General features: G+C 38.7%; 3 long non-coding RNA genes across 7 annotated transcripts in view; 1 reads left to right on the top strand and 2 right to left on the bottom strand.

The window, feature by feature from the left end:
* The window catches only part of LOC139967266 (uncharacterized), a 386449-nt gene that overhangs the window by 234353 nt on the left and 136949 nt on the right, over positions 1-15147 (top strand). The window lies entirely within an intron of this gene.
* The window catches only part of LOC139967262 (uncharacterized), a 152861-nt gene that overhangs the window by 4625 nt on the left and 133089 nt on the right, over positions 1-15147 (bottom strand). The window lies entirely within an intron of this gene.
* Positions 3969-15147, bottom strand: part of LOC139967263 (uncharacterized) — a 101674-nt gene continuing 90495 nt past the window's right edge. Inside the window, exon 2 of the long non-coding RNA XR_011792940.1 lies at positions 3969-4829. This is a non-coding gene — a long non-coding RNA (uncharacterized lncRNA). The remainder of the gene's footprint in view (positions 4830-15147) is intronic.

Raw genomic sequence — 15147 nt, 5'->3', positions numbered from 1 at the left:
TTAGCTGTTTCAAACTTTCATTCTGGCTGACCCAAAACAAACTATGACAGCAATTAAAGGGTGTGAAGACTCGTGCAAAAAGAACATCTAATGCCGGTAATCTGACCTAGTTTCGAATGAGGTGTAACAGAAGTGTTAGACACCACCATCGATGCCAGAAAATACACACATAGCTTGCTACTGTCGGTAATAAGACACTAGTGTACAGTCAGTACATACAGCTGCGGTCAATACCCATGGCACAGTGTATACACGATACAGCAATGGACATCTCAGGTCCAGCTAAAGATAACATGGTATCACGTTTCATTACTGTCGGCATTTTGAAGCGACACGAACAAAACTTCACTTGCAAGCAACAGAAAGTTAAGTTTTGCAGATGGCCGCACGCGGTTTGGGGCGAATCTTCATTGCCTTAAATCTGAAGTAACATAGACATAAAAACTATGGGCTATGAGCTTCCTGGTTGACTATGGTTTTACTTCTTGACATTTCCAAAAGCAAAGCAAGCTTTTTTCAGTCAATATGGTGCAAAAACACATGAGTTTAATCATATTCAACTCTTGTATGAGACATAACTTGGAAGTTAAAGAGGGGATGAAATGGTGGATTTTCATGTCTTAGAAATATTTATCTACATTACTTCAACACCATGCATTCACTACTTCCCATAAATGCAGCTGCCAAAGCCAGAAACTTGCTGTCGAAGTATTCCCTAGAGAACTCCCGAGCAGACACTTGTGAAAACCAGAATGAAAACATTTCATGGTTCCTTGCTGCTGTTCATTAGTTCCATTCCTAGGGAAATTTCTAACAAAGCCCTAATACAACAACAGTAATTTATGCTCACAAACTTTTGTTGCCAAAGTAATGCTAAGCCCTGATATCAATTGCAACACACATCAGTGTGTGAAGACTATCTACCATTATCATCATACCAAGTTTGACGAAATTCCGACTAGTAATAGTAGCCAAGTAATTGCAATTTGGAGTATTTCACGTTTGACCCCATGACCTCATTAATATTCATGAAATGAGCACCAAAATCAACAGGGTTAATCTACTTACTATGGGCCACCCACTCACCAAGTATGGTAATGATTGGTCATTCCCTTCTTAAGTTATTGTGCATACAAACTTTTCATAACGAAATAATGCTAGGCCCCCCCCCCCTTATAAACATGCATGATATCAATTGCAACACACATCAGTGTGTGGAGACTATCTACCAATATCATCATACCAAGTTTGACGAAATTCCAATAAATAGTAGCCAAGTTATTGCAACTTGGGAGTTTTCACGTTTGACCCGTGACCTCATTAATATTTTTTAACTTTGACCTCGTATAACTTCGCACACGAAGGTCACACGGGGGTCAACCTATTGACATTTATGATCAGAAGGCACCTTTGACATCTGAAAATAGCATCGAAACTGTAAAAATCCCCAAAACACGAAAAGGTCACCAGAGGTCAAATTGAGGTCAAGGGTCACCCAGATGCGGGTCGACAACTGGATTACATTGAAGCAACTCCCAACCTTAACGGACAGTTCGTTCTCAAGTTATCACAAAAATACTAGTTTTTTATCATTAATTGACCTTTGGTGACCTCGGATCACATGACCGTTAAGTTTGAAAATATTCCCCTATACCATTTGCAACTTGTCCCAAAATATCAACCGTGTCACACCTTGGAACTGAGAGTTATTGCATTAAATGTCTGAAAATTAACTTTGACCTCGTATAACTCTGCACACGAAGGTCACACGGGGGTCAACCCGTTGACATTTATGATCAGAAGGTACCTTTGACATCTGAAAATAGCATCGAAACTGTAAAAATCCCCAAAACATGAAAAGGTCACCAGAGGTCAAATTGAGGTCAAGGGTCACCCAGATGCGGGTCGACAATTGGATTAAATTGAAGCAACTCCCAACCCTAACGGACAATTCGTTCTCAAGTTATCGCAAAAATACTAGTTTTTTATCATTAATTGACCTTTGGTGACCTCGGATCACATGACCGTTAAGTTTGAAAATATTCCCCTATACCATTTGCAACTTGTCCCAAAATATCAACCGTGTCACACCTTGGAACTGAGAGTTATTGCATTAAATGTCTGAAAATTAACTTTGACCTTGTATAACTTTACACACAAAGGTCACCCGGGTGTCAACCCATTGACATTTTTGATCGGAAGGTACCTTTGATATCTAAATCTAGCATCAAAACCAAACATTTTCTTTTTCGCCCGTTTTCTCCCAAACTAAGCACATTTTTTCTAATGTGACCTTTGACCTTTTGACCTTGGTTTCAAATGTAGTTTGATCTGCTGATTCCAAAAATCAACACGATAAGTCTGTACAGCCATCCTAACTCCGACCGAAAACTTTGACCCCTTATAAGTTCGCACACAAAGGTCACACGGGGGTCAACCTATCGATATTTATGATCGGAAGGTACCTTTGACATCTGAAAATAGCATCGAAACTGTAAAAATCCCCAAAACATGAAAAGGTCACCAGAGGTCAAATTGAGGTCAAGGGTCACCCAGATGTGGGTCGACAATTGGATTACACTGAAGCAACTCCCAACCCTAACGGACAATTCGTTCTCAAGTTATCGCAAAAAAACTAGTTTTTTAACATTAATTGACCTTTGGTGACCTCAGATCACATGACCGTTAAGTTTCAAAATGTTTCCCTAACCAGTTCACAACTTGTCCCAAAATATCAACCTTGTCGCACATTGGCACTGGGAGTTATTGCAGTTTTAGTATTTTGGGTTTTTGGACCATAACTGACCTTTGTGGGCACCAAAAACAATAGGGTTCATCTACTCACTATGGGCCACCCACCCACCAAGTTTGATCATGATCAGTCAATCCCTTGTTGAGTTATCGTGCATACAAGCTTAAGCGTCACACACACACACACACACACACGCATACAGGCGTAAGGTGGTTTACGGGGACTCAACCTTTTGGCTATCATTATGGGGACCGTTAGTTACAATGATCACAGAGGCTTCAAACTTTGAATTTGTAATGACCTTTCCATCCAAAATTAAGTTAGGGATTATTTATGTTTTTATTTACTTTTGTTATAGTGTTACTATACAAGACATTCCACATTACTTGTGGGGACTCACTACTGACTTAACACACACTGAATTGGTTTATGGGGACCTCACTGGAAGTTTGTTATTTCAATCATAATCAATGTAGCATGCTTCTGTTCCATTGTCAGTATATCATGGGGAAGGGGAAGGGGGGGTGATAAGGGAAAAAATTACTTCACACATGACAAGTGAGTTGGCCACAGACTTGTTTGAAACTGGTATCAGCTGGATATCATTTGAGAAGCACTACTTCTAACTGTTCATGATCGAAGTGTGCTTATTATCCATTCCTGGGATGCCGAAGGGGGTATGATGGGGAAAACAGTGTGTTACTTCAAATAATGATCGTTAGGGACACATTATAGTTTTTGCAGAAAGGTTGATATCGAAAAATGAAAAAAAAACACTTCAAGCCACATAATTTCAATCATTACCAATGTAATTATATTCCATAGTGTTATTGGTAGTAATTTCTGGCGTGGAGGAAGGGGGGGGGGAGTGGAGGAGGAGGAGGCATAATGATTGAACAAGATATCTGGCATTTCACAATTGTCATGGAAGGATGCCATATATTGGTTTGTTGCATATGGAACTTATTTCCTGATACATCCCTCAAATTTTAATTCCATGCAATTTTGAAAGAATGCAATGGTAAATATAGGATAACAATACTGGCCAACTTTTTAAAGCCTTAAGTGGGCACCTTTGTCCTCTCCCACACAGGAAACATTTAATTGAACTGTTTACCTAAATAACAGTTCAAAACCAAGCTGCTGTTCAAACACTCCATGTTGGTTGGCATCACCACTTGACTCAATTTGATTCAAAATAGGGGGATAATTTCAGCATAAGGTGAAGGTGGGGAACCAGGGGGGAGGGGGGTAATCCACCTTCCTCCTTGGAAAAAACACAGCCAAAACAACACCCTTCGTGCCCTGTAAAATAGTAGCACAAAAAAAACCCAAAGAAGAACTTTTATACAACTGTGTGGAAACATAGAGAGGATATTACAGATATTGTAGAGGAAGTAGAGTAGAGTAGAATTTTATTCAATTCTTGTCATATGTTGCACCCTATGTATCTACATTGCAACAGATTTGTCCATACATATGGAACTGTTTCAAGACAAATATCAACAGTACATCACTTTATCTTTAAAAAAGTATAATTTTCACTGGTATAATATGGTATGGTATATATTATATTTCATCATAGCTAATCTTCCTGTCACATTGACAAAGCATGATGTTCACAAATGTTTTGTAAATTTTCTAATTATGCCTTTCTCTTGCATCATAATATATTCTTTAGTATTAAAACTCCTCAAACACATACCATCTCAGTTTAATAAATAACTCATCAATATAATATCAAGATCAATGCATGGTGATATAATACAATGTGCTCAATGGTCTCCAAAATGTATGATAATCAAAGAACTGAACACAAGAAACAAAGATTCTCTGAAATGAATATTGTGCATAGAGCTGAACTTCACCAATCAGTATGATCTGTTGCTATAGTGCTGACATATCCACTATGCAAGAATTGTTTGCTTGAAACCAACCCAGCTGACAAAATCCAAGAACATGTTTATTGCATATCCGGAGGTCCCAACACAACATTATATAATATGGAACCAAGCAGCCTTGATATACCAACTTGAGCATTTATATGATAGTACTGTGCCAGCCAGCCAGCCCTTGTCTGTAAGAGAGCAGAAAAACAATATCTATGTGAGAATATGATAAAATATTTGACAAAAAATAGGGGAAAAGGTTAAAAGGTAGTGTACTTTCCAAGGCATGCCAAACTTTATAGATCTAGCATATGCAACAGCATATAGCTTAATTGGGTGGTCAAGTCACCTTATCCCCCATTTCCAATCAACAAGTGGAATGACATCAAAGCATTAAATAGACATAACATTGGAATATTAGGCCATTATGAAATGTCAAACCCTGAATAAAGTACTCAAAGTATGAAGTACCTGATTCCCCATGGGCCCATTCCACCTGCCCCATGCAATGAACTTCAAAACAGTGTACAATCTGTAGTTTCAAAGACATATCAAACTACAGAAATGTAGCATTTGCTACATAAAATGGTCTAAATAGGGCTCCTATGTCACTTTCCCAACCATCTCCAGCACCACAGTGTACAAAAGTCATACAATCTGATATATTATAGAGAAAATAGGGATGTAATATTTCAAAGCATAGGATTTTATGTGTATTCATCTTTGTTGAATGGGATGGAGGGTCGGGGAGGGGTGGGGGGGTCCAATTGACTTGGCTGCCCTATTGGTCGTCTATTTGCTTTTCTCCGTGCTACGTAAAGTTTGATATGTCTTGAAAATTACAGTTTGAACACTATCACACTATCTAGCTCATTGCATGTGGCAAGTGGTGCGGGTTACTATGGAATCAGGTACCGTATACAGGGTCAGACCTCCATAACGTCCTAATATTGTGATATTATGTATAAATAATGTTTTGATGTCATTCCACTAATTGAGCGGAAATGAGGGGTGGGGATGATTGGAAAGCCCTAATCAGAATATATGCTGTTGCATGTGCTACATTCATACAATTTGATATATTATAGAGAAAATAGGGATGTACACTGTTATGGCTTTTTCCTATTGTTTGAGAAAGATTTATTTTACCATTTCCAACAGCATAGATTAAGGTGATGTATATTAAATGTAATGTCGAAGGTTTTTTTTTGTACTATTAGGGTCCCCATAATGTGTGTGAGAATTTAATGAACAGTCTAATATTAATTTTTGACCATCTTATTTTCACCGATTCAAAGTTTTGATGTCATTCCAAATTGGTGAACTGCTTAATCTCAAATACATCAGTGTATAAAATTTCCTTGTCCAACATTTACAGGCTCCACCCACATGTGGAACCATCATGTAGGGCAAAAGGGGGGGGGGGTTGCTGGAGGGGGAAACTGGGAAAGCAGCTATATGTAGGTGAGAGCTATCATTAGGATCAAATATTTGAAAGCATAGGATGTTATGTGTATTCATCCTTGTTGAATGGGATGGAGGGTCGGGGAGGGGTGAGGGGGGTCCAACTGACTTAGCTGCCCTCTTGGTCGTCTATTTGCTTTTCTCCCTGCTACGTAAAGTTTGATATGTCCTGAAAATTACAGTTTGTACACTATCACTCTATCTAGCTCATTGCATATGTCAAGTGGTGTGGGTTACTATGGAATTAGGTACCCTATACAGGGTCAGACCTCCATAACGCCCTAATATTGTGATAATATACATGTATAAATAATGTTTTGATGTCATTCCACTAGTTGAGTGGGAATGAGGGGTGGGGATGATTGGAAAGCCCTAATCAGAATATATGCTATTGCATGTGCTACATTCATACAATTTGATATATTAGAGAGAAAATAGGGATGTACACTGTTATGGTTTTCTCCTATTGTTTGAGAAAGATTTTTTTTACCATTTCCAACAGCATAGATTAAGGTGATGTATATCTAATGTAATGTCAAAGGTTTTTTTTTTTTTACTATAAGGGTCCCAATGTGTGTGAGAATTTAATGAACGGTCTAATATTAATTTTTGACCATCTTATTTCCACCGTTTCAAAGTTTTGTTGTCATTCCAAATAGATGAACTGCTTAATCTCAAATACATCAGTGTAGAAAATAGCCTTGTCCAACTTTTACAGGCTCCACCCATATGTGGAACCATCATGTGGGGCAAAAGGGGGGGGGGGGGTTGCTGGAGGGGGAAACTGGGAAAGCAGCTATATGTATGTTCTAGGGCTATCATTAGGATCAAATATTTGAAAGCATAGGATTTTATGTGTATTCATCCTTGTTGAATCGGATGGAGGGTCGGGGAGGGGTGGGGGGTCCAATTGACTTGGCTGCCCTCTTGGTCGTCTATTTGCTTTTCTCCCTGCTACGTAAAGTTTGATATGTCCTGAAAATTACAGTTTGTACACTATCACTCTATCTAGCTCATTGCATATGTCAAGTGGTGTGGGTTACTATGGAATTAGGTACCCTATACAGGGTCAGACCTCCATAACGCCCTAACATTGTGATATTATGTATAAATAATGTTTTGATGTCATTCCACTAGTTGAGTGGGAATGAGGGGTGGGGATGATTGGAAAGCCCTAATCAGAATATATGCTATTGCATGTGCTACATTCATACAATTTGATATATTAGAGAGAAAATAGGGATGTACAATGTTATGGCTTTCTCCTATTGTTTGAGAAAGATTTTTTTTACCATTTCCAACAGCATAGATTAAGGTGATGTATATTAAATGTAATGTCAAAGGTTTTTTTTTTTTTTACTATTATGGTCCCAATGTGTGTGAGAATTTAATGAACAGTCTAATATTAATTTTTGACCATCTTATTTCCACCGTTTCAAAGTTTTGTTGTCATTCCAAATTGATGAACTGCTTAATCTCAAATACATCACGTAGAAAATAACCTTGTCCAACTTTTACAGGCTCCACCCATATGTGGAACCATCATGTGGGGCAAAAGGGGGGGGGTGTTGCTGGAGGGGGAAACTGGGAAAGCAGCTATATGTATGTTCTAGGGCTATCATTAGGATCAAATATTTGAAAGCATAGGATTTTATGTGTATTCATCCTTGTTGAATCGGATGGAGGGTCGGGGAGGGGTGGGGGGTCCAATTGACTTGGCTGCCCTCTTGGTCGTCTATTTGCTTTTCTCCCTGCTACGTAAAGTTTGATATGTCCTGAAAATTACAGTTTGTACACTATCACTCTATCTAGCTCATTGCATATGTCAAGTGGTGTGGGTTACTATGGAATTAGGTACCCTATACAGGGTCAGACCTCCATAACGCCCTAATATTGTGATATTATACATGTATAAATAATGTTTTGATGTCATTCCACTAGTTGAGTGGGAATGAGGGGTGGGGATGATTGGAAAGCCCTAATCAGAATATATGCTGTTGCATGTGCTACATTCATACAATTTGATATATTAGAGAGAAAATAGGGATGTACACTGTTATGGTTTTCTCCTATTGTTTGAGAAAGATTTTTTTTACCATTTCCAACAGCATAGATTAAGGTGATGTATATCTAATGTAATGTCAAAGGTTTTTTTTGTTACTATAAGGGTCCCAATGTGTGTGAGAATTTAATGAACAGTCTAATATTAATTTTTGACCATCTTATTTTCACCGTTTCAAAGTTTTGATGTCATTCCAAATTGATGAACTGCTTAATCTCAAATACGTCAGTGTAGAAAATAGCCTTGTCCAACTTTTACAGGCTCCACCCATATGTGGAACCATCATGTGGGGCAAAAGGGGGGGGGTGTTGCTGGAGGGGGAAACTGGGAAAGCAGCTATATGTATGTTCTAGGGCTATCATTAGGATCAAATATTTGAAAGCATAGGATTTTATGTGTATTCATCCTTGTTGAATGGGATGGAGGGTCGAGGAGGGTTGGGGGGGGGGTCCAAGTGACTTGCGTGCCCTCTTGGTCGTCTATTTGCTTTTCTACCTGCTACGTAAAGTTTGATATGTCTTGAAAATTACAGTTTGTACACTATCACACTATCTAGCTCATTGCATGTGGCAAGTGGTGTGGGTCACTATGGAATCAGGTACCGTATACAGGGTCAGACCTCCATAACGCCCTAACATTGTGATATTATGTATAAATAATGTTTTGATGTCATTCCACTAGTTGAGTGGGAATGAGGGGTGGGGATGATTGGAAAGCCCTAATCAGAATATATGCTATTGCATGTGCTACATTCATACAATTTGATATATTAGAGAGAAAATAGGGATGTACACTGTTATGGCTTTCTCCTATTGTTTGAGAAAGATTTTTTTTACCATTTCCAACAGCGTAGATTAAGGTGATGTATATTAAATGTAATGTCAAAGGTTTTTTTTTTTTTTACTATTATGGTCCCAATGTGTGTGAGAATTTAATGAACAGTCTAATATTAATTTTTGACCATCTTATTTCCACCGTTTCAAAGTTTTGTTGTCATTCCAAATTGATGAACTGCTTAATCTCAAATACATCACGTAGAAAATAACCTTGTCCAACTTTTACAGGCTCCACCCATATGTGGAACCATCATGTGGGGCAAAAGGGGGGGGGGGTGTTGCTGGAGGGGGAAACTGGGAAAGCAGCTATATGTATGTTCTAGGGCTATCATTAGGATCAAATATTTGAAAGCATAGGATTTTATGTGTATTCATCCTTGTTGAACGGGATGGAGGGTCGGGGAGGGGGGAGGGGGTCCAATTGACTTGCGTGCCCTCTTGGTCGTCTATTTGCTTTTCTCCCTGCTACGTAAAGTTTGATATGTCTTGAAAATTACAGTTTGAACACTATCACTCTATTTAGATCATTGCATGTGGCAAGTGGTGTGGGTTACTATGGAATCAGGTACCCTATACAGGGTCAGACCTCCATAACGCCCTAATAATGTGATATTATGTATAAATAATGTTTTGATGTCATTCCACTAGTTGAGTGGGAATGAGGGGTGGGGATGACTGGAAATCCCTAATCAGAATATATATGCTGTTGCATGTGCTACATTCATACAATTTGATATATTAGAGAGAAAATAGGGATGTACACTGATATGGCTTTCTCCTAATGTTTGAGATTTTTTTTTTTCACCATTTCCAACAGCATAGATTAAGGTGATGTATATTAAAAGTAATGTCAAAGGTTTTTTTTTCCAACTATTAGGGTCCCCATAATGTGTGTGAGAATTTAATGAACAGTCTAATATTAATTTTTGACCATCTTATTTCCACCGTTTCAAAGTTTTGTTGTCATTCCAAATTGATGAACTGCTTAATCTCAAATACATCAGTGTAGAAAATAGCCTTGTCCAACTTTTACAGGCTCCACCCATATGTGGAACCATCATGTGGGGCAAAAGGGGGGGGGGTTGCTGGAGGGGGAAACTGGGAAAGCAGCTATATGTATGTTCTAGGGCTATCATTAGGATCAAATATTTGAAAGCATAGGATTTTATGTGTATTCATCCTTGTTGAATCGGATGGAGGGTCGGGGAGGGGTGGGGGGTCCAATTGACTTGGCTGCCCTCTTGGTCGTCTATTTGCTTTTCTCCCTGCTACGTAAAGTTTGATATGTCCTGAAAATTACAGTTTGTACACTATCACTCTATCTAGCTCATTGCATATGTCAAGTGGTGTGGGTTACTATGGAATTAGGTACCCTATACAGGGTCAGACCTCCATAACGCCCTAATATTGTGATATTATACATGTATAAATAATGTTTTGATGTCATTCCACTAGTTGAGTGGGAATGAGGGGTGGGGATGATTGGAAAGCCCTAATCAGAATATATGCTGTTGCATGTGCTACATTCATACAATTTGATATATTAGAGAGAAAATAGGGATGTACACTGTTATGGTTTTCTCCTATTGTTTGAGAAAGATTTTTTTTACCATTTCCAACAGCATAGATTAAGGTGATGTATATCTAATGTAATGTCAAAGGTTTTTTTTGTTACTATAAGGGTCCCAATGTGTGTGAGAATTTAATGAACAGTCTAATATTAATTTTTGACCATCTTATTTTCACCGTTTCAAAGTTTTGATGTCATTCCAAATTGATGAACTGCTTAATCTCAAATACGTCAGTGTAGAAAATAGCCTTGTCCAACTTTTACAGGCTCCACCCATATGTGGAACCATCATGTGGGGCAAAAGGGGGGGGGGGTGTTGCTGGAGGGGGAAACTGGGAAAGCAGCTATATGTATGTTCTAGGGCTATCATTAGGATCAAATATTTGAAAGCATAGGATTTTATGTGTATTCATCCTTGTTGAATGGGATGGAGGGTCGAGGAGGGTTGGGGGGGGGGGTCCAAGTGACTTGCGTGCCCTCTTGGTCGTCTATTTGCTTTTCTACCTGCTACGTAAAGTTTGATATGTCTTGAAAATTACAGTTTGTACACTATCACACTATCTAGCTCATTGCATGTGGCAAGTGGTGTGGGTCACTATGGAATCAGGTACCGTATACAGGGTCAGACCTCCATAACGCCCTAACATTGTGATATTATGTATAAATAATGTTTTGATGTCATTCCACTAGTTGAGTGGGAATGAGGGGTGGGGATGATTGGAAAGCCCTAATCAGAATATATGCTATTGCATGTGCTACATTCATACAATTTGATATATTAGAGAGAAAATAGGGATGTACACTGTTATGGCTTTCTCCTATTGTTTGAGAAAGATTTTTTTTACCATTTCCAACAGCATAGATTAAGGTGATGTATATTAAATGTAATGGCAAAGGTTTTTTTTTTTTTTACTATTATGGTCCCAATGTGTGTGAGAATTTAATGAACAGTCTAATATTAATTTTTGACCATCTTATTTCCACCGTTTCAAAGTTTTGTTGTCATTCCAAATTGATGAACTGCTTAATCTCAAATACATCACGTAGAAAATAACCTTGTCCAACTTTTACAGGCTCCACCCATATGTGGAACCATCATGTGGGGCAAAAGGGGGGGGGGTGTTGCTGGAGGGGGAAACTGGGAAAGCAGCTATATGTATGTTCTAGGGCTATCATTAGGATCAAATATTTGAAAGCATAGGATTTTATGTGTATTCATCCTTGTTGAACGGGATGGAGGGTCGGGGAGGGGGGAGGGGGTCCAATTGACTTGCGTGCCCTCTTGGTCGTCTATTTGCTTTTCTCCCTGCTACGTAAAGTTTGATATGTCTTGAAAATTACAGTTTGAACACTATCACTCTATTTAGATCATTGCATGTGGCAAGTGGTGTGGGTTACTATGGAATCAGGTACCCTATACAGGGTCAGACCTCCATAACGCCCTAATAATGTGATATTATGTATAAATAATGTTTTGATGTCATTCCACTAGTTGAGTGGGAATGAGGGGTGGGGATGACTGGAAATCCCTAATCAGAATATATATGCTGTTGCATGTGCTACATTCATACAATTTGATATATTAGAGAGAAAATAGGGATGTACACTGATATGGCTTTCTCCTAATGTTTGAGATTTTTTTTTTTCACCATTTCCAACAGCATAGATTAAGGTGATGTATATTAAAAGTAATGTCAAAGGTTTTTTTTTCCAACTATTAGGGTCCCCATAATGTGTGTGAGAATTTAATGAACAGTCTAATATTAATTTTTGACCATCTTATTTCCACCGTTTCAAAGTTTTGTTGTCATTCCAAATTGATGAACTGCTTAATCTCAAATACATCAGTGTAGAAAATAGCCTTGTCCAACTTTTACAGGCTCCACCCATATGTGGAACCATCATGTGGGGCAAAAGGGGGGGGGTGTTGCTGGAGGGGGAAACTGGGAAAGCAGCTATATGTATGTTCTAGGGCTATCATTAGGATCAAATATTTGAAAGCATAGGATTTTATGTGTATTCATCCTTGTTGAATCGGATGGAGGGTCGGGGAGGGGTGGGGGGGTCCAATTGACTTGGCTGCCCTCTTGGTCGTCTATTTGCTTTTCTCCCTGCTACGTAAAGTTTGATATGTCCTGAAAATTACAGTTTGTACACTATCACTCTATCTAGCTCATTGCATATGTCAAGTGGTGTGGGTTACTATGGAATTAGGTACCCTATACAGGGTCAGACCTCCATAACGCACTAATATTGTGATATTATGTATAAATAATGTTTTGATGTCATTCCACTAGTTGAGTGGGAATGAGGGGTGGGGATGATTGGAAAGCCCTAATCAGAATATATGCTATTGCATGTGCTACATTCATACAATTTGATATATTAGAGAGAAAATAGGGATGTACACTGATATGGCTTTCTCCTATTGTTTGAGAATTTTTTTTTTCACCATTTCCAACAGCATAGATTAAGGTGATGTATATTAAATGTAATGTCAAAGGTTTTTTTTTACTATTAGGGTCCCCATAATGTGTGTGAGAATTTAATGAACAGTCTAATATTAATTTTTGACCATCTTATTTTCACCGTTTCAAAGTTTTGATGTCATTCCAAATTGGTGAACTGCTTAATCTCAAATACAACAGTGTAGAAAATTACCTTGTCCAACTTTTACAGGCTCCACCCATATGTGGAACCATCATGTGGGGCAAAAAGGGGGGGGGGTTGCTAGAGGGGGAAACTGGGAAAGCAGCTATATGTAGGTTAGAGCTATCATTAGGATCAAATATTTGAAAGCATAGGATTTTATGTGTATTCATCCTTGTTGAATGGGATGGAGGGTCGGGGAGGGGTTGGTGGGGGGTCCAAGTGACTTGCGTGCCCTCTTGGTCGTCTATTTGCTTTTCTACCTGCTACGTAAAGTTTGATATGTCTTGAAAATTACAGTTTGTACACTATCACACTATCTAGCTCATTGCATGTGGCAAGTGGTGTGGGTTACTATGGAATCAGGTACCGTATACAGGGTCAGACCTCCATAACGCCCTTACATTGTGATATTATGTATAAATAATGTTTTGATGTCATTCCACTAGTTGAGTGGGAATGAGGGGTGGGGATGATTGGAAAGCCCTAATCAGAATATATATGCTGTTGCATGTGCTGCATTCATACAATTTGATATATTAGAGAGAAAATAGGGATGTACACAGCTGTTATGGTTTTCTCCTATTTTTTGAGAAAGACTTTTTTACCATTTCCAACAGCATAGATTAAGGTGATGTATATTAAATGTAAAGTAGAAGGTTTTTTTTCCAACTATTAGGGTCCCCATAATGTGTGTGAGAATTTAATGAACAGTCTAATATTAATTTTTGACCATCTTATTTCCACCATTTCAAGGTTTCCATGCCATCCCAAATTGGTGAACTGCTTAATCTCAAATACAACAGTATAGAAAATTACCTTGTCCAACTTTTACAGGCTCCACCCATATGTGGAACCATCATGTGGGGCAAAAGGGGGGGGGGTTGCTAGAGGGGGAAACTGGGAAAGCAGCTATATGTAGGTTAGAGCTATCATTAGGATCAAATATTTGAAAGCATTTTATGTGTATTCATCCTTGTTGAATGGGATGGAGGGTCGGGGAGGGGTGGGGGGGGGGGGCCCAAGTGACTTGCGTGCCCTCTTGGTCGTCTATTTGCTTTTCTACCTGCTACGTAAAGTTTGATATGTCCTGAAAATTACAGTTTGTACACTATCACTCTATTTAGATCATTGCATGTGGCAAGTGGTGTGGGTTACTATGTAATCAGGTACCGTATACAGGGTCAGACCTCCATAACGCCCTAATAATGTGATATTACGTATAAATAATGTTTTGATGTCATTCCACTAGTTGAGTGGGAATGAGGGGTGGGGATGATTGGAAAGCCCTAATCAGAATATATATGCTGTTGCATGTGCTACATTCATACAATTTGATATATTATAGAGAAAATAGGGATGTACACTGTTATGGCTTTCTCCTATTGTTTGAGAAATTTTTTTTTTCACCATTTCCAACAGCATAGATTAAGGTGATGTATATTGAATGTAAAGTAGAATGTTTTTTTTTTTTCCCAACTATTAGGGTCCCCATAATGTGTGTGAGAATTTAATGAACAGTCTAATATTAATTTTTTACCATCTTATTTCCACCGTTTCAAAGTTTTGTTGTCATTCCAAATTGATGAACTGCTTAATCTCAAATACATCAGTGTAGAAAATAGCCTTGTCCAACTTTTACAGGCTCCACCCATATGTGGAACCATCATGTGGGGCAAAAGGGGGGGGGGTGTTGCTGGAGGGGGAAACTGGGAAAGCAGCTATATGTAGGTTCTAGGGCTATCATTAGGATCAAATATTTGAAAGCATAGGATTTTATGTGTATTCATCCTTGTTGAATGGGATGGAGGGTCGAGGAGGGTTGGGGGGGGTCCAAGTGACTTGCGTGCCCTCTTGGTCGTCTATTTGCTTTTCTACCTGCTACGTAAAGTTTGATATGTCCTGAAAATTACAGTTTGTACACT

This window comes from Apostichopus japonicus, chromosome 5 (genome assembly GCF_037975245.1).
Source record: "Apostichopus japonicus isolate 1M-3 chromosome 5, ASM3797524v1, whole genome shotgun sequence".
Classification (NCBI taxonomy): Eukaryota; Metazoa; Echinodermata; class Holothuroidea; order Aspidochirotida; family Stichopodidae; genus Apostichopus; species Apostichopus japonicus.
The sequence above is the reverse complement of the archived record's forward strand: the minus strand, read 5'-3'. Positions and strand labels throughout refer to the sequence as shown.